This window comes from Vulpes vulpes, chromosome 12, assembly GCF_048418805.1.
Source record: "Vulpes vulpes isolate BD-2025 chromosome 12, VulVul3, whole genome shotgun sequence".
NCBI classification, from domain to species: domain Eukaryota; kingdom Metazoa; phylum Chordata; class Mammalia; order Carnivora; family Canidae; genus Vulpes; species Vulpes vulpes.
In genome coordinates, this window is record NC_132791.1 from 48,244,232 (window position 1) to 48,270,471 (window position 26,240).

Here is a 26,240-nt window from a genome sequence, read left to right on the forward strand (position 1 = left end):
CCTCCAATGTGTACATTATAACGTATTCAAGTATTCCTTGAATACTTTTAAGGGTGTGTCTTCACAGTCAATTATAAGGAAAAAATTATTTGAGCTGAGAAAGCAGAAATGATAATTAACCTTCGTTTTCATTATTTATGTATATGCCAAAGATCAAATTTGCAACAACAAAAAAAAAAAAGTATTTTCGATGACTATTTTTTTACCTATTTTATCACTTTCACACACAGTAAGATTTACTCTGGTGTACTATTCCACGAGTTTTATCAAACTCTCACAGTTCTGTAATCACTTCCACAATCAAAATATATAAAACATAAATGAATTTATTTTCACAACACATGTACACATTTGAATCACAGAATAAAAATGTACAAAATGTTACTAGTGTCAGGAGCTAATTTGGCATCAGCTTAATACAAAACTACAGCAATCAAAACAGCATGGTAGGGATGCCTGGGTGGCTCAGCGGTTGAGCATCTGCGTTTTGTTCAGTGTGTGATCCCGGATTTCCGGGATCAAGTCCCGCACTGGGCACTTTGCATGGAGGATGCTTCTCCCTCTGCCTAGTCTCTGCCTCCCTCTCTCTGTGTTTCTCATGAATAAATAAATAAAACCTTAAAAAAAAAAAAAAAAAAAAGACCAATAGAATAAACAATCCATAAACAAAAGCTCACATTTACAATCAAATTATCTTCAACAAAGGTGTCAAAACCATTCAAAGAGGAAATGACAGTCTTTTCAACAAATGGTGCGGAGTAACCTGCATATCCACATGTAAAAGAATGAAATTGGATCATTACCAAATAATATACAGAAAAATGAACTCAAAATGGACCAAAGACCTAATTGTTAAGCTAAAACTATTAAACTCTTAGAAAAAAGACACAGGGCAAAAGTTTCATGACATTGGATACGGAGATGATTTCCTTCATACATCACCAAAGGCACAAGTAAATTGGACTTCATCAAAATAAAAACTTCTGTGTACAAAGGACATAATCCACAAGGTAAAAAGGCAACTCAGATAATGGAAGAAAATATTTTCAAGTCATGAATGAGATAAGGGATTAATTCTCAGAAAATACAGAGAACTCCTAAAATCAAACACCAAAAAAACAACTCAATGATGTGCAAAGGATCTGAATAAACATTTCTCCAGAGATACACAGGGATGTCCAATAAACACATCAAAAGATACTCAACACCACTAATCACTAGGGAAATGCAAATCAACACTACAATGAAACAACCCCTCATATTCATTAGGATGGCAACCATCAAAAAAAAAGAAAAAAGAAAAAAATAAAACAGAAAGTGTTGACAAAGATGTGGAGAGATTAGAGCCCTTGTGTAATGCCCGTAGGAATGTAATATGGTAAGTATGACAGTTCCTAAAAAAATTTAAAATTAGGGGGCAGCCCGGGTGGCTCGGTGGCTCAGCAGTTTAGCATCGCCTTCAGCCCAGGGTGTGATCCTGGAGGTGGGGGATTGAGCTCCCTGCATGGAGCCTGCTTCTCTCTCTGCCTCTCTCTCATGAATAAATAAAATCTTCAAAAAAAATTTTTTTAATTAACGTACCAAATAATCCATGTTGGTAAAACATAACTAGACATTTTTATTTTCTTTAAAGATTTTTTTTGAGATTTAAAAAACTTTAAGGATTTTATTTATTTGAGAGATCATGCACAAGCTGAGAGGAGGGGAGAGGAGGGAGAGAGGAAGAAGCCGACTCAGGGAGTCTTACATGGGGCTCAATCCCACAATCCCCAGGACCATGGGTTCATTACCTGAGCCAAAGGCAGATGCTCAATGCTCAACCAATTGAGCCACCCAGGTACCCCTGAAAAAATTTTTTAAACAGTAGCAAACCTTTTCCCCAGGAATTCCACTTCAAAGTTATCCATAATAAATAATCAAGGATGGGCAGAAGATTTAGCTACACTAAAGAAGCTCTGGAAGCAAACTAAATGTTTAACAGAGAGCTGATTAAAAAAGAAGCTACATAACAGAATAGTAGGGGCATTAGCATTAATAGCATTAACATGCTATATTAGGATTATACAATTAATCATGTCATCAGTTCTAAAGCATATGTATTTTACATTTTTAAGTCTCTAAAATTCGGATGTATCTTACATATGATGTCATTGCCTAGTTTATTTGGCAGTCTTTTTTTCTAAGTGATACTTAAAATAAAAGTCAATCTTATCCCACTAATAGGGAAATGTTCAAATTATAATAAATGGCCAGTAGATTACAAAGATTACAAAAGAGCACATACAGTAAAAACTAATTTTTATAAAAGTTACAGACAGGGACACCTGGGTGGCTCAACGGTTGAGGTCTGCCTTTGGCTCAGGGCCTGAACCTGATTCCCGGGATCAAGTCCCACATTGGACTCCTTGCATGGAGCCTGCCTCTCTTTCTGTGTGAATGAATGAATAAACAAATGAATAAACAAATAAAAAATGAATAAATACATAAAATATTTATAAGTTACAGACAGTATACATACCTAGAAAAACAGATTAGAAGATGTACAACAAAATGTTATTAACAGAGTTTATCTCTAAGTGCTATAAATTTTATTACCAAGAAAACTTTAATAAGCTGAATGTAAAGCCATGCCTCCACCCCCTGGTATAATCCTACAAATAGCATATGTATATCTATTATAACTTATCCAGTATTTATCAAAGAGTATCTGCTATGGGTTTACAAATGAGTCAGGTATCACAGGAGTCAAAGATTCAGAAGAATGAATTGCCCTGAAGGAGCTCGGCATCTAGCCAAAGAATTTGTTGTCTAAGAGAGTCTAAAGGAAGGTAAACCAGCAATTTAATACTATTTAAATACTGAACTAGTTCACTGGTTTTACTTGTAGGACAACCCACTTAATATGGATAAAAACATTTCCTGTTCAGGACTCCATAAATGAAAGAATAAATTACCATTTTATCACATTAGAAGTTAAATATCCTTTATAGGGGCACCTGGGTGGCTCCTCAGGTTAAGTATCTGACATCGGCTCAGGTCTATGATCCCAGGGTCCTGGGATGGAGCCTGGCATTGGGCTCCCTGATGCCCAGGAACCTGCTTCTCCCTCTCCCTCTGCCATTTCCCCTGCTTACGCTCTGTCAAGTAAATAAATAAAATCTTAAAGAATAAACAAATATCCTTTACAAATTCTCTTCTTGGGGCAGCCCGGGGAGGCGGGGGGAACGGGGGGCTCAGTAGTTTAGCACTGCCTTCAGCCCAGGGCCTGATCCTGAAGACCTGGGATTGAGTCCCATGTTGGGCTCCCTGCATGGAGCCTGCTTCTTCCTCTGCCTGTGTCTCTGCCTCTCTCTCTCTGTCTTTCATGTATAAATAAATAAAAATCTTAAAAAAAAACTAACTAAATAAATAAATGATCTTATTCATTATGCAGGTGACAAAGTTCAAACTCCATACACTCTCCACTTGGGACTTTTAGATTAAAAACTCCTAAAAATATGTTATCATCATAATTCATGAGACAGACACAATCAATGACAAATTAGCAATAGCAGGAAACACCCCACTCTAAACATAACTGGTTATTGTTCATTATGACCTTTTAAAAATTATATTTAGGGATCCCTGGGTGGCGCAGCGGTTTGGCGCCTGCCTTTGGCCCAGGGCGCGATCCTGGAGACCTGGGATCGAATCCCACATCGGGCTCCCGGTGCATGGAGCCTGCTTCTCCCTCTGCCTGTGTCTCTGCCTCTCTCTCTCTCTCTCTGTGACTATCATAAATAAAAATTTAAAAAAAATAAATAAATAAAAATAAAAATAAATAAAAATTATATTTAGTAGCCCGGGTGGCTCAGCAGTGTAGCGCCACCTTTGGCCCAGGGCATGATCCTGGAGACCGGGGATCCAATCCCACGTCAGGCTCCCTGCATGGAGTCTGCTTCTCCCTCTGCCTGTGTCTCTGCCTCTGTGTCTCTCATCAATAAATAAATAAAATCTTTTAAAAAATTAATTAAATAAAATAAAATAAATAAAAATTATATTAAAAAAAATTGTCCTTACTTTTTTTTCCTTGCTCACTCTGGCTCACTTTGCTGGAGGATAACAGGGGCTACAATAGTAACTTAGTTCCTGCCTTCAAGGTATCCACAGTATAGCTAAAGTGGTGAAAGAAAAAAAAATATAGAGGGCGGGGGGTGGGGGTGAATGGGTGACTGGCACTGAGGGGGGCACTTGACAGGATGAGCACTGGGTGTTATTCTGTATGTTGGCAAATTGAACACCAATAAAATATAAATTTATTATTTAAAAAAAAAGAAAAAAAATAGAGACGCTCCACCCATTGGATTCACCGACTTTTTATACGTAACACCAAAAACAGACAACAAAAGAAAAAACAGATAAACTGACCTTGATCAAAATTTAAAATTCTGTGCATCAAAGGACATTATCAACAGGGTGAAAAGGCAACACAAAAACTTAAGAGAAAATATTTACAAAACATATACTAAAAGGGGATTAATATCTAGAATGTATATTCACTACTAGATATTTACCGAAAGAATATGAAAACACTCATTCAAAAAGATACATGCAGGGCGCCTGGGTGGCTCAGTCGGTTACGCGTCTGCCTTCAGCTCAGGCTGTGATCTCAGGGTCCTAGGATGGAGTCCCACATCAGGCACCCTGCGCCTGCTTCTCCCTCTCCCTCTGCCTGCCACCCCTCTGATTGTGCTCTCTGTCAAATAAATAAATAAAATCTTAACAAAAACAAAAAGATAGATGCATCTTTATGTTCACTGCAGTATTATTTACAATAGCCAACTTATGGAAGCAGTCAGGTGTCCACTGATTAACGAACAGATGAAGATGTGGCATACGCAATGGAATATTAGTCATCAAAAAGAATGAAATCTTGCCATTTTCAACTGGATGTATCTAGAAAGTACAATGCTAAGGGAAATAAATCAGAGAGACAAATACAATATGATTTCACTCATATGTGCAATTTAAGAAACAAAACAAAGGAAAAAAAAAACGATAACCAAAAAATAGACTCTTAATTATAGAAAACAAACTGATTGGTACCAGGGGGGAGGTGAGTAGGGGATGAGTGAAATCAGTAAAGGGGATTAAGGGTACACTTAACATGAATAGGTACTGAGTAATGAACAGAATTGCTGAAACACTACACTGTACAACTGAAACTATAACATTTTCTGTTAACTACACGAATTTTTTTTTAATTCAGAACATATAAAGAACATCTACAACTGAACAAAAAAGGAAACAACCCGGGCAGCCCCAGTGGCGCAGTGGTTTAGCGCCGCCTGCAGCCCGGGGTTGGATCCTGGAGACCCGGGATCGAGTCCCACGTCAGACTCCCTGCGTGGAGCCTGCTTCTCCCTCTGCCTGTGTCTCTGCCTCTCTCTCTCTCTCTCTCTCTCTCTCTCTCTGAATAAATAAATAAATAAAATATATTTAAAAAAAAAAAAAGGAAACAACCCAATTAAAATTACCAGAGGACTTGAACAGAGATTTCCTCAAAGAAAATATACAAATAGCCAATAATCACATGAAAAGATGTTCAAGGTCACTAATCGGAGAAATGCAAATCAAAACCACAAAGAAATATCACCTCACTTCTGTTAAGATGGCTATTTAAAGAAGAAAGAAAAAAAATAACAATTGTTGGTAAGGATGTGAAGAGAAACTAGAACTCTCATACACTGCTAGTAAAAATATAAAATGGCACAGCTACTGTAGAAAATAGTACAGCAGTTGCACTGCTGTGCAACTGTGCAAATTGTAAGCACTGAATTTATCTTATGACCCAAAAATTCCATTTCTGGGTTCCTATCCAAAGGAATTGAAAACAGGGATACAAACACATATGTATACACCCATGTCCGAGTCAGCATTACTAACAGCTGAAAGGTGGAAGCAACCAAAGTGTCCATCAACAGATGAACGGACAAGAGATTATAATTCTGCTTTAAAAAAGGAAGGAAATGGGGATCCCTGGGTGGCTCAGCGGTTTGGCGCCTGCCTTTGGCCCAGAGCATGATCCTGGAGTCCCGGGATCCAGGCGCACGTCAGGCTCCCAGCGTGGAGCCTGCTTTTCCCTCCTCCTGTGTCTCTGCCTATCATAAATAAATGAATGAATGAATGAATGAATGAATGAATGAATGAATGAATCTTTAAAAAAAAAGGAAGGAAGGAAGGAAGGAAGGAAGGAAGGAAGGAAGGAAGGAAATTCTGACATATGCTACAACACAAGTGAACCTTGAAGGTATTATGCTAAGTAAAATAAACCATCCTGGGTGGCTCAGCAGTTGAGCATCTGCCTTCAGCTCAGGGCATAGTCCTGGGGTCCGGGGATGGAGTCTCCCATCCTGCTCCCTGGGAGGAGCCTGTTTCTCCCTCTGCCTATCTCTCTCTGCATGTCTCTCGTGAATAAATAAATAAAATTTGAAAGAAACAAAGAGAGAGAGAAAGAAAGGAAGGAAGGGAGAGCAGGGAGGGAAAGCTGAACAAATTAATTTAGGGCCAGAATTTAGAAGGGGCATTTTTTTAAGATTTTATTTATTTATGAGAGAGAGAAAGAAAGAGAGCGCGCACCCGCACACGAGCCAGAGAGTGGGGAGAGAAGTAGACTTGCGCTGAATCCCAAGACCCCAGGATCATGACCTGAACAGACACTTAACTGAGCCACCAAGGTGTCCCTAGAATTTAGAAGGTCTTGAATGCCAACCTGAGTCTGATCAGCAAGGAGATAGCAGTAAGTTTCTCACATGAACATAAGTATTGCTTAGGTGTTAAAAACTGAAAGGTGGGCAGCCCCGGTGGCGCAGCGGTTTACCACTGTCTGCAGCCCAGGGCGTGATCCTGGAGACCCGGGATCAAGTCCCATGTCGGGCTCTCTGCATGGAGCCTGCTTCTGCCTCTGCCTGTGTCTCTTGCCTGCCTGCCTCTCTCTCTCTCTCTCTCTCTCTCTCTCTCTCTCTCTCTCTCCATCTCTATGAATAAATAAAATCTTTAAAAAAAATAAAATTATTAAAAAAAAAAAAAAAAAGAAAGGTGACGGGGCTCTCTAGGTCGCTCAGTGGTTTAACACCGCCTTCAGCCAGGGCATGATCCTGGGGACCCAGGATCGAGTCCCACGTCCAGCTCCCAGCATGGAGCCTGCTTCTCCCTCTGCCTGTGTCTCTGCCCGTCTCTCTCTCTCTCATGAATAAATAAATAATCTTTAAAAAAATACTTCATTAAGTAGTTAAGTACGCATGATTTGAGCACTCTTCTACTTGTATATCATACTCTAATTTCTAAAAGTTTTGGGCAGCCCCGGGGTAGCTCAGCGGATTAGCGCCGCCTTCAGCCCACAGGGCATGATCCTGGAGATCTGGGATCAAGTCCCAGGTCAGGCTCCCTGCATGGCGCCTGCTTCTCCCTCTGCCTGTGTCTCTGCCTCTCTCTCTCTCTCTCTCTCTCTCTCTCTCTCTCTGTCTCTCATGAATAAATAAATAAAATCTTTTTAAAAGTTTTGTCAAAAATAAAAGCCCAGGCCCCATTTCTAAGAAACCCCCAGCTGGGATAAATATATATAAAAATACTTGCCAAACAGTATGAAAAATGCAACCACAGAATATGTACAAGCTACCCAAGAAGCACTGAGTTCTAAGAGAAAACCCAGAGGCACTGACATCTAAGGTAGATTTTAAAGAGTAAATGAGTTTGTCAGATGGATGAAAAAAAGAGAACAGGTTCAGGCAAAGGAAGAATATGAAAAAGGCACCAAAGCAAACAAAAATAGAAAAATTTATCCAGAGAACTTCAAGTAGTTTCAATATTTCAAAGATAAGAAGATGGGCATCCCGGGTGGCTCAGCTGTTTAGCGCCACCTTCAGCCCAGGGCATGATCCTGGAGACCGGGAATGGAGTCCCACATAGGGCTCCCTGCATGGAGCCTGCTTCTCTCCCTCTGCCTGTGTCTCTGCCTCCCTCCCTCTCTCTCTCTCTTTCTGTCTCTGTCTCTCATGAATAAATAAATAAAATCTTAAAAAAAAAAAAAAAGATAATCTAAACTGCAGTGGAACAAAGAAAACAGAAAAAAGGAATTAACGTAAGAGGAACACTGGATGAACAGGATTTCATCTCTGATTAGACATGATGAGAAAAGGAGGAACAATGGAATGGAGATGGTTTTCACTGTGAAGCTCTCCATAATCTGACCATTGCCTCATTGTCATAGTTCCACCCACAAGCTAGACTCTAGATGTTTTTTTTTTAATTATTTATTTATTTATTTATGATAGTCACAGGGAGTGAGAGTGAGAGAGGCAGAGACACAGGCAGAGGGAGAAGCAGGCTCCATGCACCGGGAGCCCAATGTGGGACTCGATCCCGGGTCTCCAGGATCGCGCCCTGGGCCAAAGGCAAGCGCCAAACCACTGCGCCACCCAGGGATCCCCTAGACTCTAGATGTTAAACTCTTTTTCTTCCTCCTTCATTCAACAGTATCTCATTTGCCCTCCAGGTCATGCAAGTCTAAGGCTAAGGCTACCAAGGGGCTCACAGGACCACTTTTTTGTAGCAGAAAAGGCAAATGGGGACTCAATAATATAAGGTACAGAATAATGGAGTACATCTCCTGGTAAGAAGAGGTAGGTTCGCTACCAGAAAGGAAAGCCCTGAGTCATGAGGCATGACTAAGAGCTCATCATGAAATGGACAGAATACAGTTGGGGAGAGAGGTATGCATCATTGAACATCTATAACTTGTTTCCACAAGTTATAGATAAGCCTAGGCCCCTACACCCAATCCTTATTTAAACCCTGTCTCACTTCCCCAAAATACAGCTTCTTTCATCAGCACCACCTCACTCCCACCATCTTCCTTTAAAATATCACATCATGGGGATCCCTGGGTGGCGCAGCAGTTTGGCGCCTGCCTTTGGCCCAGGGCGCAATCCTGGAGACCCGGGATCGAATCCCACATCGGGTTCCCGGTGCATGGTGCATGGAGCATGGAGCCTGCTTCTCCCTCTGCCTCTCTCTATCATAAATAATTTTTTTTTATTTTTAATAAATAAATAAAATATCACATCATGAAACTCCTTACTATGGCTTCTAACAGATCTTAGGGTAAAATCTAAACCTGTTCCCTGGCAATCTTGTGGAAGACCTTCTCCCCACTCCAAAAGTACTCAAGCTATACAGGTCTTAGGTCTCAAAACACATGAAGTTCCTTCCTGTCTCAGGATCTTTACACAAGCCGAGGACTCTGTTCCCTTGGTCCAGATCTTCACCACCACTACACGTAACCACCTTCAACAACCAGGTGGGTCTGTCATGTCTCAGGCTACTACTTTCTCAAAAAATTCCTGATCAACAGTTACTGTTGATCTCCACAAATGGTTTAGGTTTCCAGAAAAGAAAGGTGTCTCATTTGGGGCATGCTGAATTTGAGAAGCCCCTGGGACACATAGCTCTCTGGTGTACAGGTGACCACACAGGTGAAGTGAGACATCCACTACCGAAATAGAAAACTTGGGACTTGAGCAATGAAGTCTGAAGACATGGAAACTGGGCAGAGAAGGGATTATCAGCTTAGAGGGAGATCTCAATTACTGTACAGAATGAGAGGCTGCTGATGGCAATGACTGTGATACCACCTCAATGATGTCAGCGACTGGGATATGTTTGAAAGAAATCTTGGGTAGGAGTGGATTAAAAGAAAAAACAATGAGAAGCAAGAGCCATGGGCAGCCCGGATGGCTCAGTGGTTTAGGATGGCTCAGTGGTTTAGCGCGCCTTCCACCCAGGATCAAGTCCCACATCGGGCTCCCTGCATGGAGCCTGCTTCTCCCTCTGCCTGTGTCTCTGGTGAATAAATAAATACAATCTTAGAGAGAGAGAAGAGCCAAAAACAAGGAAAATCAGAAGAGTCATATTGTAATTACACCAATTCCTATTGCCTTTTATGCTTCCTCCACTGACAAAACCTGAATCGCGTTTCATACAGTTCAAATAAATGCCACTCCCTTCCAGACACTTTCTGGACTTCTCCAAACAAAATTTACTAGGCCCCTCTCCAGATCGACACCACGAGGGGTTCAGTGCTCAGGAGGGAGCCCGATTCTCCTCCTCCCTCAGCTCCTCCCCCTACTCGTGCTCTCTCTCGCTCACTCACTCTCTCAAATAAATAAAGAAATAAAGAAATAAAAATCTTTTTTAAAACTTACTTAACTTAATAATGTCCAGAAGGGTAAACAACTGAGCAGAGGCTATGGATAATTTCTCTTTCGCCTTGTAAAACAAAGTTAACATATCCTCATTAATCTAATTTATATATATATTTTTTTTAAAGTAACATATACTTGCAGTCGTTGAAAAAGTCACTGCTGAACAAAATAGTCTCATAGAAACGCACATCCTGTTCCAACAATACAATGATGTAACCGTTTCCTTCAACGTAAGTACGAAACGGCCCTTAATTTTAGTTGGGAGACTTAACCTATCTCACTCTTCTAAATTGTAAATTCCGTCCCAAACGAACACCGGAGAAATGTCACAGGGGCGCCAGAGGCCCTCAGAGGACGTCGGCCAATCCCGGCTCGAGCCGAGGCCGCCCGCACCTAGGGAAGCCACTCCCGCCAAGCCAGGGTCAGGCATTCGGGCCACATTTTTTCCCAACAAGTGCTTCCAACCACGCACGGTCCTCTCAGAGTCGAGAGGGAGCCTGCGGCGCCGCCCGTGAGGAGAAGGACCGCCCCGGGCGCAGCGCGGCGCACCGAAGGCCGAGCAACCTCACAACAAAGGTTCCCCGCGCTCACGCCGAAGTCCGCTCGGGGGCGGCGCCCCCTCCCCGCCGGCCGGCCGGGCGGGCGGAGACCGGCGGCCCCACCTCGCCCTCCGCCGGGGCCCGGGCCCAGCGCCACTCCCGGCCGCGCACCGCCCAGTTTCGGGGGGAGGGGAGAGGGGGACGGGGGGAGGGGAGGAGGGTGCGACCACGGAAACCACAAGCCGCAATCACTTCCCAGGAAAGCTCAACTCCCCGCCACTCCCGCACCGGAAACCCGGCGCGGGCTCCCCTCCAGGCGGAAGGCGGCCGAGGGGCCCGGCGCGCGCCCCGAGCGGCCTGGGACAAAGTTTGGAAGCCCGGAGAAACTTTCCCGAGAGGCAGCGCCGCGTCCCCGCCGGGCCCGCCGCCCGCGTCCGCTCCAGCCGCCGCGCGGCCCCCCAACTTGCCGAGCGCCGGGAAGCGCCGCCCCGCCCGCCGGGCCGGAGCGCAGGCCGGGGCCCCGCACGGGAAGCCGCACGGGAAGCCGCCGATCGCCGCCCCGCAGCCCGCCGGGAGCCCGCTCAGGGCGGGGTCGCCCCGGAGCCCGCGGCCCGCCCGCCCGCCCGCCCGCAGGAGGAGCCCCTCGGGCCGGCTGCGGAGCCCGCGCCCCCGTCAAGAGAGTTACCTGCGGCGAGGGGGGGCGAGCGCAGGAAGGTTCCCGAGGCCCGGAGCCGACGGCCGCCGCTTTGTCTCCCTCCAGTCCGACTCCGAGGAGGAAATGGGCCGCCAGGCGCCCCCGCCCCCGGCCCGCCCCCCGCCCGCGGCCCCGGCCCCGCCCGCCCTTCCCAGCACCTCCCTCCGGCGCTCTTCCCGGCGCCTCCCGCCGCCGTCCCGCTTTCCCGGCCCTCGCCTTGGGGACGAGGCCCCGACCGGGGGACCCCGGTGACGCCGAGCCGGGACCTCTTGCTCTCCGCCCTGTACCCCTGAGTTACTTCACCTCAGGCCCCTAGTGGGGGTTCAGGCCAGGAGTGATTCCCGCCCCCACCACCCCAGGAAGGAGGAGCGGTGACTCCTGGAACAGCCTGAGAGCGGGGGAGGGCAGGTGAGTCACCGCTCCGCGCACAGGTGAGTCTCGGGTGCTGCCCGCGCCGGCCCCACCCCCCCAGCTGCTGCCGCGGGGAGCGGGCGCGACGACGCCGTCCAGGGGACGCTCCTCCGAACAGTGCCACAGGTGCTCCCGAGTAACAGGCTTCCAGGAAAGTACTTCAGGCCCACCCACTGGCCGTACGACCTCAAGGCTCCAGGCGGAGTGGTGCTAGAAGCCGACCCTAGGGGCTTCATACTGTGAGGTGGGCGGCCTCCTGGAAGTCACCTACTCCAAGCCCTCACTTGACGGATTGGGAAGCCAAGAACCCTCCTGTTGATGGACAAGAAGCACGTTACAGCAGCGTCCGCTCCTGAGATTGCCCCCTACACACACACACACACACACACATTTGATGGACCTGGCTTCTGTCCCGATCCCTCCAGCCATTTAGGGAACGCCATCCTCACTCTTCCTTATCTTCCTGGCGAATGTTCTTAAAAAAACTTCAAAACAAACAGAAAAAAAAAAACAAACATAACAATTACATATTCACTATCAGCCTAGTATAGAAAACCCTAATAAGGTTTCTACTCTTTCATCATGGGATGATGAACAAGGCTGATTTCAGTATTGGCCTAGAAATCCAAAATAATGCAAGACCAATACCCACTGCCACCTTGATGCCGAGCCAACATTGAGCAGGGTGCTGGGGATACAGCCTCGGCATGTCTACCTTTACTACTCACATCTCCCTCTCCCCCAGGAAATGCAAACTCCTGGAAGACAGAACCTGTATTCCCTATAGCACCCGGCTCAGTGCTCATCCCTAGGCAGTGCCAGGTTAACATCCACAGGTGAATGTGCTCACAGTAATCCAAAGCACTATGGGAGTGGTAAGTGAGAGCTGTGGACAAGGACAACTGCATGGCTCAGCGGTTAAGCCATGAGACTCTTGGTTTCCATTCAGGTCATGATCTCAGGGTCATGGGATTGAGCCCACCTTGGCCTCCACACTCAGCACAGAAACTGCTTGTCCCTCTCCCTCTGTTCCTGCCACCATTACCCCCAGTCATGCATGCTATCTTGTGCTCCCTCTCAAATAAACTTAAAAAAAAAAAAAAAAAAAAAAACTTTAAAAGGTGTGAACAATAGGCAATAGGACCATGAAGGGAGAAAATGAACGTAAAGAGAAAGACTTTAACAAGGCCATTATTTTAAAGATTTTATTTATTTATTTGACACAGAGAGAGCACAAGTAAGGGGAGTGGCAGGGAAGGGAGACTCATTGAGCAGGGAGCTGGATGTGGAGCTTGATCCCAGGACCCCAGGAACATGACAGCAGCAGAAAGCCGACGCTCAACCAACTGAGCCACCCAGGTGCCCCAAAAGGGCCATTCTTGTCCATCAGTACCCCATTCTGTTTCTGGCTTCAGAGTCTTTGCCCCTTTAGCATCCACTCCTCCTGGAATGGTCATGGCTTCTTCCCCCCACCACCCTTGGCTACCTCAGAACATAGTAATCAATCAATAAATATCTATCTAAACCAACTAGAGATAATCAAAAGGATCATGCTCCATAGCTTTGTACATCCATCACTTCACTCAGGAGCAACTACTTAATTGGTGAAGCCCCTTAAACAAAAATTATCAATTTCAAGACAGCAACAGTGGAGTGTTAATGAAGCCTTTCTAAGCATAAGGCTCTACTATAGTTTTAATATTTGCATCCCTTTGTTGCCTGGGATTTTATTTATTTATTCATGAGAGACACAGAGAGAGAGAGGCAGAGAGACACAGGCAGAGGGAGAAGCAGGCTCCGCACAGGGAGCCCAATGTGGGACTTGATACTGGGACTCCAGGATCATACCCTGAGCTGAAGGCAGACGCTCAACCACTGAGCCACCCAGGCATCCCATCTTCCATTACATTTCAATTTGTGGAAGAGGGCAGCCCTGGTGGCTCAGCAGTTGAGTGCTGCCTTCAGCCCAGGGCCTGGAGACCCGGGATCGAGTTCTGCGTTGGGCTGACTGTGTGGAGCCTGCTCCTTCTGCCTGTGTCTCTGCCTCTCTCTCTTTCTGTGTCTCTCATGAATAAATAAAATATTAAAAATAATAATAATAATCTGTGGGAGAACAGGATCAGGTTAGTTTTATTCACAGTCATGTCCTCCCCCTCTTGCCCTGTGCACAAAGCAAGTACCTGCGACACAGGGAATGCTCAAGTCTTTCTTGATAAGCTTTCAAGGTTTCTCAGAGATAGAAAGCTGACTCCCCTTAGCTTACAGGAAACACTACAAGTCCATCATCATATCCTTTTTGTCACCTGACCCTTCTCTTCCCCCAAACAACCCCTGCACTTTCATCTTTAGGGCCTTTGCATTGCTCTAATGAAATACCACAGAATGGGTAGCATAAACAGCAGACATGTACTTCTCACAGTTCTGGAGGCTGCAAAGTCCAAGATCAAGGCATCAGCATGGTCATGTTCTGGTAAGAGCTGTCTTCCTGGGTTACAGTGTGATCCTTCTTGCTATGTCCTCACAAGGCAGAAGGGGCAAGAGACATCTCTGGGGCCTCTTTTCTGAGGACACTAATCTCCTGCACAAGGGCACTCCTCATGACCTAATCACCTCTCAAAAACTTCATTTCTTAATGCCATAACTTTTGGCATTAGGTTTTCAACATAGGAATTTTAAGGGATGCTAATATATTTTTTGATATATTTTTTTAGGGATCCCTGGGTGGCGCAGCGGTTTAGCGCCTGCCTTTGGCCCAGGGCACAATCCTGGAGACCCAGGATCGAATCCCACGTCAGGCTCCCTGCATGGAGCCTGCTTCTCCCTCTGCCTATGTCTCTGCCTCTCTCTCTCTCTCTCTGTGTGATATCATAAATAAATAAAATTTAAAATAATAATAATAATAATATATTTTTTTAAGATTTTTTTTTTTTTTTGAGAGAGAGAGTGCACAGAGGGAGGGGGAGAAGCAGATTCCCCACTAAGAAGGGAGCCCTACTTGGGGTCTGATCCTAGGACCTGGGGATCATGACCTGAGCCAGACGCAGACACTTAACCAACCTAGTACCCTAAAGGCCAAATGGAGATTGTGTTTCAAGGAAACTAATCAGGAGCACCTGGGCAGCTCAGTCCGTTAAGCTTCTGCCTTCAGCTCAGTCATCATCTTGGGGTCCTCTGACCAAGCCCCGCATCAGGCCCCCTGCTCAGTGGGGAGCCTACTTTTCCCTCTCCCTCTGCCACTCCCCCTGCTTGTGCTCTCTCAAATAAATAATTTTTTAAAAATGAATGAATGAATAAAATCAATCTTAAAGATAAAGGTGATCAAACATGAATGATGGTACCAGTTAACTGCACAAAGACTGACCACTGGGGACACCTGGGTGGCTCAGTGGTTGAGCACCTGCCTTCAGGCCAGGGCATGATCCTAGAGTCCTGAGATCGAGTCCCACATCGGGCTCCCTGCATGGAGCCTGCCTCTCTCTCTCTCTCTCTGTCTCTCATGAATAAATAAATAAAATCTTAAAAAAAAAAAAAAATTAAGCCAGACAGTAAAGAGACTTGCAAAATAATGACATGTCTCCTTGAATTTCCTTTTGTTTTAAAAAAATTATTTTTCTTTAAAAGATGATATTTATGATAATGTAATAATACAATAACATTAATAGATAAAACTCACATAAACAAAAGCCCTCTGGAGGTCCTCAAAAAGTTTTGAGTGTAGAAGATTCTTGAGATCCAAAAGTTTAACTGCTGTTACAACTCCATTCTTGGACCTCTTTTTCTGTTTGCAATAATCCCATTGGTGATCTCATCTAGTCTTTTGCCATGATGTATGATAACAATTCCAGGTTTATTATCACAACCTCAGCCTTTCTCCTGAATTGTAAACTCCCATAATATTTCCCTACTTGATACCTCCATTTGGATACCTAGTAGGCACCTAAGCATCTCTCACTTTGTATGTCTGTATGCCTAAAGCTGATTTCCTGGTAACTGTCCAAACCTGCTAATCCCACAGTTTCTTCATTTCATTAAATGGCAACTTCAGGGGCACCTGGGTGGCTCAGTCAGCTAAGCAACTGCTTTATATTCAGGTTGTGATCCTAGTTTCCTGGGATTGAGCCTGCATCTGGCTCCTACTCAGCTGAGGAGTCTGTGTCTCCCTCTCCCTGTGCCCCTCCCCTTGCTTGTGTAGGCGTGCATTCATATCTCTCTCTCTCAAATAAATAAATAAAATATTTTTCAAATTGGCAGCTCTATTCTTCTAGTTGTTGAGGCCAAAAACTTTGGAGTCATCCTATGTTCTTTCCTGCACACATTTTATATCTCATTCCTCAAAAGATCTGTGCCTATACTTTCAAAATATATTCAGTGTGTGTGTGTGTGTGTGTAGTATATATATATATATATATATTTTTTTTTTTTTTTTTTTTCCTTAACCATTTCCACTGTTACCATTCCGAATCAAGCCATCATTATCACTTACTTGAATTTCACAGGAGCCTCCTAACTGGTCTCCTTACTTTTACCCTTGCCTTTCTTCAGGAGCAGGAGTGATCCTGTTAAAATATAAGTCCAAACATGTCACTTCCTACTCTGCCCAAAAGTCTTCATTGGCTCCTATCCCACCCAGAGTAAAAGGCAAGGTCCTTATAAGGGCCTACAGACCTCACCTGCTCCTACACACTTCTCTGACACACTGGCCTCTTTACTATTCCTGGAACCCATCAGGCAGGCTCTCGCCTTAGGGCCTTTGCTTTCTGCCTGGAATGTTTTCTTCCATAGCTGCCTGACTCACTCTCTCACCTCCCCCAGGTCTAGACTCAGCTGTCACTTTTGGAAGGAAGCTTCCTGTTGGCCACTCTATTTAAAATTGCAACCCCTTCCCCCAACTTTCCCATCCCTATTTCCTTGCTTTATATTTGTCCTTAGGGTATATCACCATCTGACATAGAAAGTCATACATATATTTATATTTACGTATTTTTTAACTTACCATTTTCTCCTGTCTTCCTCCTAGAATTTAAGCCTCGTGAGGGCTAGAATCTTTGTCTGTTTTGTTCACTGCTATGTCCTTGCTGCCTAGAATAGTGCTTGGTACATAGTAGATCTCTCAACAAATATGTGTTAAATGAATGAAAATATCAGTGGGACCTTAAAAAAGACATTGACAAGATGGAGAAGGAAGGAAAGAGTTTGATTCTAGACCAAGGGGACTAGTACTGAAGGCTCCAAGTTGCATTCCAGAAAAGAAGTTCTGTGATTCAGAAGCTGGCGAGGTAGGTGGAGGCCAGACTGGAGAGGACTTTCTAAGGCTTTACACTTTATTGTGAGGAGAATGAGACATCACAAAGGATTTTAAACAAAGAGATATCGTAATCTTATTTTGTTTTTCAAAATTTTACTTTGGAAAAAAGCAGATTGTAAAGCAGTGCACATAATACCCTATTTATGTTTGAACAATATATACATATCCATTTTAATGCTCATTTCTCCTAGCCACTGAGCCATTTAAAACTTATCATCTGTTCAGAACCCTCCCATTCTTCCTATCTCATTCTGAATAAATCTACATGATCTCGCCTAGCAACCTCAGACCCATCTTTGGCTTTTTCCTTGCGTCTTTCCCTCCTGCCTACTGGGGTCCTAGACTTTTCTTTCCATAACACATCAAACACCTTCCTAACTCATGGCCTTTGCATTTCCAGTTTCCTCTCCTTGGAATGGTCTTCCCCCATCACATTTTATCTCACCCCATGGCCTCATTCAGATCTCAAAGGTCTCTTTGTCCAAGAGGCGTTCCCTAACCACTCCCTGTAAAATAACACTAGCACCCACTTTCCTCCCTTCCCCTCTCCATTTTCTTTCTTTCCTTTTTGTTTCATTTTCTTTCTTTTTTAATTTATTTTTCTTTTTTTGCATTTTATTTTATTTTAAAGATTTTTTAATTTTATTTATTTTTAAAGATTTTATTTATTTATTCATGAGAGACACACAGAGAGAGAGAGAGAGAGAGAGAGGCAGACACACAGGCAGAGGGAGAAGCAGGCTCCATGCAGGGAGCCCGATGTGGGACTCGATCCCAGGACTCCAGGATTATGCCCTGGGCCGAAGGCAGGCACCAAACCGCTGAGCCACCTAGGGATCCCCAGATTTTTTTTTTTTTTTTAATTCATAAGAGACACAGAGAGAGAGGCAGAGACACAGGCAGAGGGAGAAACCGGCTCCCTACCGGGAACCTGATGCAGGACTTGATCCCAGGACCCTGGGATCACGCCCTGAGCGAAAGACAGAGGCTCAATCACTGAGCCACCCAGGTGCCCCTCTTTTTCTTTCTTTAAAGATTTACTTAAAAAAAAAAAGATTTACTTATTTATTTTTGAGAGAGAGAGAGCACACACGGGAGTATAGGAGAGGGGACAGGGGCAGGAGAGTCTTAAGCAGATTGTGCGCTGAGCACAGAGCCTGACTTGGAGCTGGATCTCAAGACTCAGATCACCAGCACCAAAACCAAGAATAGGAGACTCAGCCATCTGCACTACCCAGGTGTCCATCCATTTTATTTCTTTATCCTACTATACCTCAAAGCACTTGTCACCACCTAATACATTCTATGGGCTATTTACTTACTGTCTTTTCCATTAGAATATAAATGTTGGGGGATCCCTGGGTGGCTCAGCGGTTTAGCACCTGCCTTTGGCCCAGGGCGTGATCCTGGAGTCCCAGGATCGAGTCCCAGGATCGAGTCCCAGGATCAAGTCCCAGGATCGAGTCCCACGTCAGGCCCCTTGCATGGACCCTGCTTCTCTCTCTGCCTCTCTCTCTCTCTGTGTGTGTGTCTCTCATGAATAAATAAATAAAATCTTAAAAAAAAAAAAGAATATAAGTGTCAATAAAGCAGGTAACTTTTTCTTCGGTTTACTATTGTGGTTCCAGCACCTAGAACTGTGCCTACTCAATTGAATGAATGAATGAATGAATGAATGGTTACAAGTGTGTAAGAATACACAGCAAAGTGTTACAGTGGTTACATGCAGGGAGGAGAATTAGGAGAACTTTTAGGTTTACTGTGTATAGAATAGTATAAAAATATAAGTGTAGGGCAGCCTGGCGGGTGGCTCAGAGGAATAGCGCCGCCTTCAGTCCAGGGCGTGATCCTGGAGACCCGGGATTGAGTCCCACGTCAGGCTCCCTGCATGGAGCCTGCTTCTCCCTCTGCCTGTGTCTCTGTTCTTCTCTCTCTCTCTCTCTCTCTCTCTCTCTTTCTCTCTCTCTCTCGGTGTGTTTCTCATGGTGGGTCGATTTGGGAGCTATGAAAAAGGACAGAGGATCCTAGGTCTTGCCAATAGACTGGGTAAAGAGCTATCGGACTTGATCAGCTGAGGAAACAGTGCTATTTACCCAGATAGAGAGCCCTGGAGGTAAAGCGGGTATGGCTGGCTGGGGAGAAAACAGTGCACACAAGGAGCTATTTGGTTTTAGTGCCTACCAAACATCAAAGAAGAGATATCCTGTAGACAAAAGTAAATCTAAATCTGAACTCACAAAAGGCCCTGAGAGGAGCTAGAGGTGTCAAACTCATCTGTACCTGGAAAATGTGTAGCTAGAAGAGATGGAGCCCAAGACCAACTTTTTTTTTTTAAAGTTTTATTTATTTATGAGAGACACATAGAGAGAGGCAGAGACATAGGCAGAGGGAGAAGCAGGCTCCATGCAGGGAGCCCGATGTGGGACTCGATCCCAGACCCCGGGATCACGCCCTGAGCAGAAAGCAGACGCTCAACCACTGAGCCACCCAGGCGTCCCCCAAAACCAACATTTGAGAGGAAGAGGAACCAGAACAGGACACCAAGCTCCCTTGGGCAGCCCAGAGCCCTCCTTTCCTTTTCTTAAATTTCTTAATTTCTAAATTAATTCTAAATATCTAAATTTCACCAGGATCTTGCCATTTCCTGCGCACTGTACTTAGAAATCTCTTTGCCCTAACTCTTCATCTCGCCTCATTCTTTTTTTTTTTTAAATTTTTTATTTAGTGTCTACTTATATACTGGATTTCTGAGATCACTTACACTGTTTTTCCCCCAACCTTTTCAGCCACTTTTTAAAATACTGTATTCTCTTTAGAATAGTTTTAGGTTCACAGAGAGAGAGAGAGAGAGAGAGAGAGAGAGAGAGGTTTCCCATGTAGTCCCTGTCCCCGCACATTCATAGCCATGCCCATTATCAATATTCCCCACCAGAGTAGTGCATTTGTTAAAACTGATGAGCCTACACTGACACATCATAATCACCCAAAGTCATAGTGGCTCGATCCTGGAGACCCAGGATCGAGTCCCACATCGGGCTCCCTGTATGGAGCCTACTTCTCCTTCTGCCTATGTCTCTGCCTCTCTTTCTCTCTCTGTGTCTCTCATGAATAAATAAATAAAATCTTAAAAAAAAAAAAAAAGGTTTACTCTTGGTGTGTATTCTATAGGTTTGGACAGATGCATAATAATATGTGTGTCATTATAATATCATACAACATATTTTCATTGCCTGAAAAATCCTCTGTGCTCTGCTTATGCATCCCAGCCTCTGCTTCTCATTCTTTTTTTCTTTTAAGATTTTATTTATTTATTTATTTGACACAGAGAGAGAGACCACAAGCAGGGGAAGGAAGAAGGTGAAGCAGACTCCCCTGTTGCAGGGAGCCTGACAAGGAGCTTGGTATCAGGACCCCAGGATCATTACCTAAGCTAAAGGCAGATGCTCAACCCCTGAGCCACCCAGGTGCCCCTCTGCTTCTCATTCTTAGGGCCAATTTTGACATTACCCAGTCAGAGAGGCCTTCCCTGACCATACCCCCTATGCCCCAGCCACTCTCTACCACATTTTCTAGTCTCTATAGCACTCCTCCCTCTCTAGAATTGCCTTCTTTGTTTACTTGTTTATTTTCTTTCTCCTCCATTAGATTCTAAGTTCCATGTGGACAAGAATCTTGTCTGGCTTTTTCACTTCTCTGCTTCTATAATTTAGCACAGTTCCTAGAACATAAAATGCACTTTAAAAATATTTGCAAAGGGCAGCCCGGGTGGCTCAGCAGTTTAGCACTGCCTTCAGCCCAGGGCGTGACCCTGGAGACCTGGAATAGAGTCCTGCATCGGGCTCCTCGCAGGATCCTGCTTCTCCCTCTGCCTGTGTCTCTCTGCCTCCCTTTCTCTCTGTGTCTCTCATGAATAAATAAATAAAATCTTTAAAAAATAAAAATAAAAATATTTGCAGGGTGCCTGGCTGGCTCAGTCAGAAGAGTATGCAACTCTTGATCTCAGGATGAGTTCAAGCCCCATGTTACATGCAGAGACGATCTAAATAAATGCAACCTTTAAAAAATGTATTTGCATAAAGAATGAGTGGCCATAGATATGAAAGGAAAAGCAAGTGGTACTGAAGCCAAGGAATCGTTCACTAAAGTCAATTGATGACATTTGGGTTGAGGCTTACATTAGGCAAGGTTTCAACTCACATCAGGGTTGTTGAAACGGTACACATAATCATGAGGGTTAAACTACATCAAAAATGTTATAGAAAAAAAAATGTTATAGAAAAGCAATCAGAAAAGTCAATCAGCAAGACTTTATAAGTAATGCAGGGCAGCCCTGGTGGTGCAGCGGTTTAGCACCGCCTGCAGCCTGGGTGTGATTCTGGAGACCTGGGATCTAGTCCTAAGTCGGGCTTCCTGCATGGAGCCTGCTTCTTTCTCTGCCTCTCTCTCTGAATAAATAAGTAAATCTTTTTTAAAAAATAAAAAATAAAAGTAATACAAAATAATGTCAAAATGTCAATAAAGATGAACCATCAGAGATCATTCTGGAGACTCTCCATATTATGAGGACCTCATTATTATTTATCTACATTGGGCTGGTTAAATAGCTTCAGTTTGAAAAGCACTCCAGTTTGAAAAGTCACATTTTCTTAGATGTTACCTCATTTGAAGCACTTCATAACCCTTAAGGAAGGAAAAACCAAAATAAGTAGAGATTCAAAAATGATGAAGATGAGAATTGGCCTGGCAGCTTTGGAATGAAAGACTGGAGGGATGCCTGAGTGGCTCAGAGGTTGAGCGTCTGCCTTTCTCTCAGGGCGTGATCCTGGAATCCAGGATCGAGTTTCACATAGGCTCCCTGCATGGAGCCTGCTTCTCCTTCTGCCTATGTCTCTTCCTCTCTGTGTCTCTTGTGAATAAATAAATAAAATCTTAAAAAAAAAAAAAAAAAGACTGGAGAATCTTTATCTCTTGGGTCCATGAAATGATGATCACCACCCCTCCCTCCCATGACCACCATCACCATTAAGTCCCATAGAAGAGATCAAAGGGACCTTTGGCTTAGCCTGGAGAAAGGCAACAAAAGGAGTGAGATTTGGACAAGAGTCCGTAAAAATCAAAGGTAACCAAAGTGTGGGACCATCAGGGTCAAAAACAAATGGATGCCATGCCTGGTAGCCCTAGCTGCCTTTCTGTTCCTCTTCAGATGGGTGGGGAGAAAGCATTAAAGCCCTGCCATCCTGGAAGTTTTATCTATTACCTGAGCTACCATCAGGGTATCTTCCTCATTTCTGTGTAGTTCAGTAACTCACAGCTCTGGTGGCACATTAGAATCACCTGAGAACTTTTTAAAAATATGATACCCAGGTGCCACCCCCAGAAGCTGGGATTCAACTCTTCTTAGACAGGAACTAAGCAATTTTTAAATCCCCCAGGGTGATTCTATTTTTTTTTTTTTTTTTAAGATTTGATTCATTTATTCATGAGAAACACAGAGAAGAGGCAGAGACACAAGCAGAGGGAGAAGCAGGCTCCATGCAGGGAACCTGATGCGGGAATCGATCCCAGAACTCCAGGATCATGCCCTGAGTCAAAGGCAGACGCTCAACCACTGAGCCACCCAGGGATCCCAGCCACCCAGGGATCCCCCCCAGGGTGATTCTAATATGCACCCAGAGTTGAGAATCACTGATAACCAGTCTAAGCCTGGGCAGAAAACAAAGTCATGTATACTTACAATTCATTCATTAATTCATTTGCTCATGCAATAATAATAATTTTAACACTCAGTAACCACAAATAATAATAGTTCGTGTCTTAGTTTATGCCAAGCTCTGTGCTAAGAGCTTTATTTGTCACCCAATCTCTAAACAATCCTGAAGTAGTTACTATTGTATTCCTCATTCTAAGAATGAGGTCAAACTGGAAGTATGTGCCAGCGCTGGGACCCAGGTCTGCCAGAATCCAGAACCAGCCTCTAAGCACCCCCCAACATAGCCTCTGAGATATCAGTAGCTTATAAAAACTCTGTTGAAAAGCCAAATTCAAAATAGTTTTCATGTCAAGACTACACCATGACAGAGGTAATTTAAATCCCTGGTTCTGGGATCTCTGGGTGGCGCGGCGGTTTGGTGCCTGCCTTTGGCCCAAGGCGCAATCCTGGAGACCTGGGATGGAATACGTCGGGCTCCCGGGCTCCCGGGCTCCCGGTGCCTGGAGCCTGCTTCTCCCTCTGCCTGTGTCTCTGCCTCTCTCTCTGTGTCTCTCATGAATAAATAAATTAAAAATATTTTAAAATATAAATAAAAATATATATACATTTTGTCTTTTTTGCATAACTTCAACAAATGGGGCTGTTTGGGGGCTTAGGGGTGGGGAAAGGACAGGGCTCACTTGCATCTCTTCCCAGCCTCTTCTAACAGACCGTGCTATTGGTTTTAACCAATGGGTTTTTAAATTTATAACAAAAAACAAAAAAGCTTAGGCCCTTGACACTTAGGAAACATGTGTAAGGTTCTCTTTATTCATGCTATTCATCTTCCCTGCAGAAAATGAAATCAAGATTTAGTTTTTAAAATCAGTCAGCAGCGGGTGTTCATGATTTTCTCCTCTCTGATATGATCAAAGATGTGTACACAACAACAAACACTTCCCACCCCTTTTATGCTCATATTTTTGTTGATGACAATGGAGAAAGAGAAATTGAAAGGAAAAAAGTTAAAGACTGTGACAACCAAGCAAAATTATATCTAAAAATAAGTCTTTTAAAAAGGGGAGGGGAATGAAGGAGTAGGGGATGGGCTTTATTCTTCTCTTTAAAAGTATCAGTGGCCTTTATTATGAAAACCTGGTTCTTTGTATTCAGCATTCTAAAAATTCTTTTTTTGTCTGGCATTTTTAGATTTTTATAAGAGTATGAAAAGTGCTATCAAAATAAGAATTGTTGCATTGTAGCATAAACGGAATTAAACTAATACACTTTAGATCTCAGATGTATTGGTGAATGAGTCATGTGTCTCCATTCATTGCTTCTGTTGCCTGACAACAATTTTTCTAGCTTCCAAGAAACTCTGAGAAAATAAAAATCCATTAGAACAGAGCAGAGAGCTACATCTGCCAGGAATCTTTACATGCCCCCGTAGGTCCCATATAAGCATTCTGAATACCTGAGAACTGAAAATGGAAGCCAGGGCAGCCTTTATTTTTTGTTTACCCAGAGTGAATCTGGTTCCGGGTTGAGTTGGCCCTGGGATTCCCGGATCCATGAGCTCCCAGTGGAACATGGCAAACCTACATTCCATCCTGACCCCCTCCATTGGTTCCTGCCAGTCCAGCTTCTTTATGTCTTTAATCACAATAAATCACTCTCCTGTCTGCCTGGGAGTCTGGCAGACGCTGCCCCTCCCTCACAGAAGGCTGTTATCATAGCCATGCGTCCATTCACTTGCTCAATTAGCAAACATTTTGGAGTACCTATTGTATAGCACACATTGTACTAGACCCTGTAGACACAGTAGTGGGCAGCCCTTGTGAGAGTCACATTCTAGGGGGTGCCGGGGGGCTCAGGCGGTTGAGTGCCTTGAGCTTGGGTCATGACCTCAGGGTCCTGGGATCGAGCCCCACGTCTGGCTCCCCATTCCTTTTTTTTAAAAAAACGTTTTATTTTATTTTTTTAAGATTTTATTTATTTATTCATGAGAGACACACATACACATACACAGAGAGAGAGAGAGAGAGGCAGAGACACAGGCAGAGGAAGAAGCAGGCTCCATGCAGGGAGCCCAATGTGGGACTGGATCCCGGGACCCCAGGATCACACCATGGGCTGAAGGCGGCACTAAACCGCTGAGCCACCCGGGCTGCCCTGGCTCCCCATTCAGCAGGGAGCCTGCTTCTCCCTCTTTTCCCCATTCCCGCTCCCTCTCACTATCTCTCTCTCTCAAATAAATAAATAAAATCTTTAAAATAAATAAATTTATACTCTAGAGAGGAAGACAGACAGTAAGTAGGTAACAAAAGGACAGAATGATTTCAGATAAGGGTAGATGTTTAGAGTGATGGGGAAGAGGCGTGCTCATTTAGATAGGGAGGTCAGGAACAGCCTCACTAAAATGATGTCTGCCCTGAGACTAGAATGACCAGAAGAGCTTGGTGATGAGCCAAATGTCCCAAGTGCAAAAGCCCCAGGATGGGGATCAGCCCAACACATTCAAGGAACAGAAGGAGGGCCAGTGCCCTGAGGGGTAGTGAAAAAAAAAATAGTACTAGATGAAGTCAGAAAGGTAAGCAGGAGCCAAACCATGTAATACCCTATAGGTGATGGTAAGGAGCTTGGGTTGTCCTCTCAGACAATGGGAGGCCCCAGAAGGGTGAAGAAGTGGAATGAACATGATCTGATTTGCATTTTTATTTTTTTTATTTTTTTTTAATTTTTAAAAAATATTTTATTTATTTATTCATGACAGAGAGAAAGAGAGAGAGAGAGGCAGAGACACAGGCAGAGGGACTGGATCCTGGGTCTCCAGGATCTCGCCCTGGGCTGCAGGCAGCGCTAAACCGCTGGGCCACCTGGGCTGCCCTGATTTGCATTTTTAAAAGGTAGCTTTGTTGCATTAAGAATGGGATGTAAGGGCAGCCCAGGTGGCTCAGTGGTTTAGCCCTGCCTTTGGCCCAGGGCCTGATCCTGGAGACCTGGAATCAAGTCCCATGTCGGGTTCCCTGCATGGAGCCTGCTTCTCCCTCTGCCTGTGTTTTGCCTCTCTTTCTGTGTGTCTCATGAATAAATAAATAAAATCCTTAAAAAAATTTTTTTTAAAAGAATGGAATGTAAGGGAACATAAGTGCCTATCATCATCTATTCATCTATTCAAAATATTATTGTAGTGCCTGATTGCCAGGCAATGTACCAAGCCCTGGGAAATTATGGTGAGCAAAACAGTATTCCTTCCCTCAAGGAGCTTACAAGAATTGGAGAGACAGATGAGTAGGTTCTTATAATGAGCTAAGTGCTGTGCTAGGAGTAACCTTCATGGGATATGGGAACCCAGAAGAAT

At 44.2% G+C, this 26,240-nt stretch overlaps 1 protein-coding gene across 5 annotated transcripts in view; it reads right to left on the reverse strand.

The window, feature by feature from the left end:
- Window positions 1-26,240, reverse strand: part of CTNNA1 (catenin alpha 1) — a 308,835-nt gene that overhangs the window by 171,640 nt on the left and 110,955 nt on the right. The window contains exons 1-2 of one of the 5 annotated variants that reach the window (XM_072728462.1): window positions 11,248-11,342; window positions 10,242-10,305 (exon numbers count right to left, since the gene is read on the reverse strand). The exons of 1 other annotated variant lie outside the window; for it this stretch is intronic. The gene's annotated coding sequence lies outside the window, so the exon portion shown is untranslated. Of the gene's footprint in view, window positions 1-10,241; window positions 10,306-11,247; window positions 11,358-11,465; window positions 11,564-11,777; window positions 12,180-26,240 lie in introns of those variants that run through there. 3 more of the 5 variants (XM_072728463.1, XM_072728464.1, XM_072728460.1) reach the window with 3 other exon arrangements.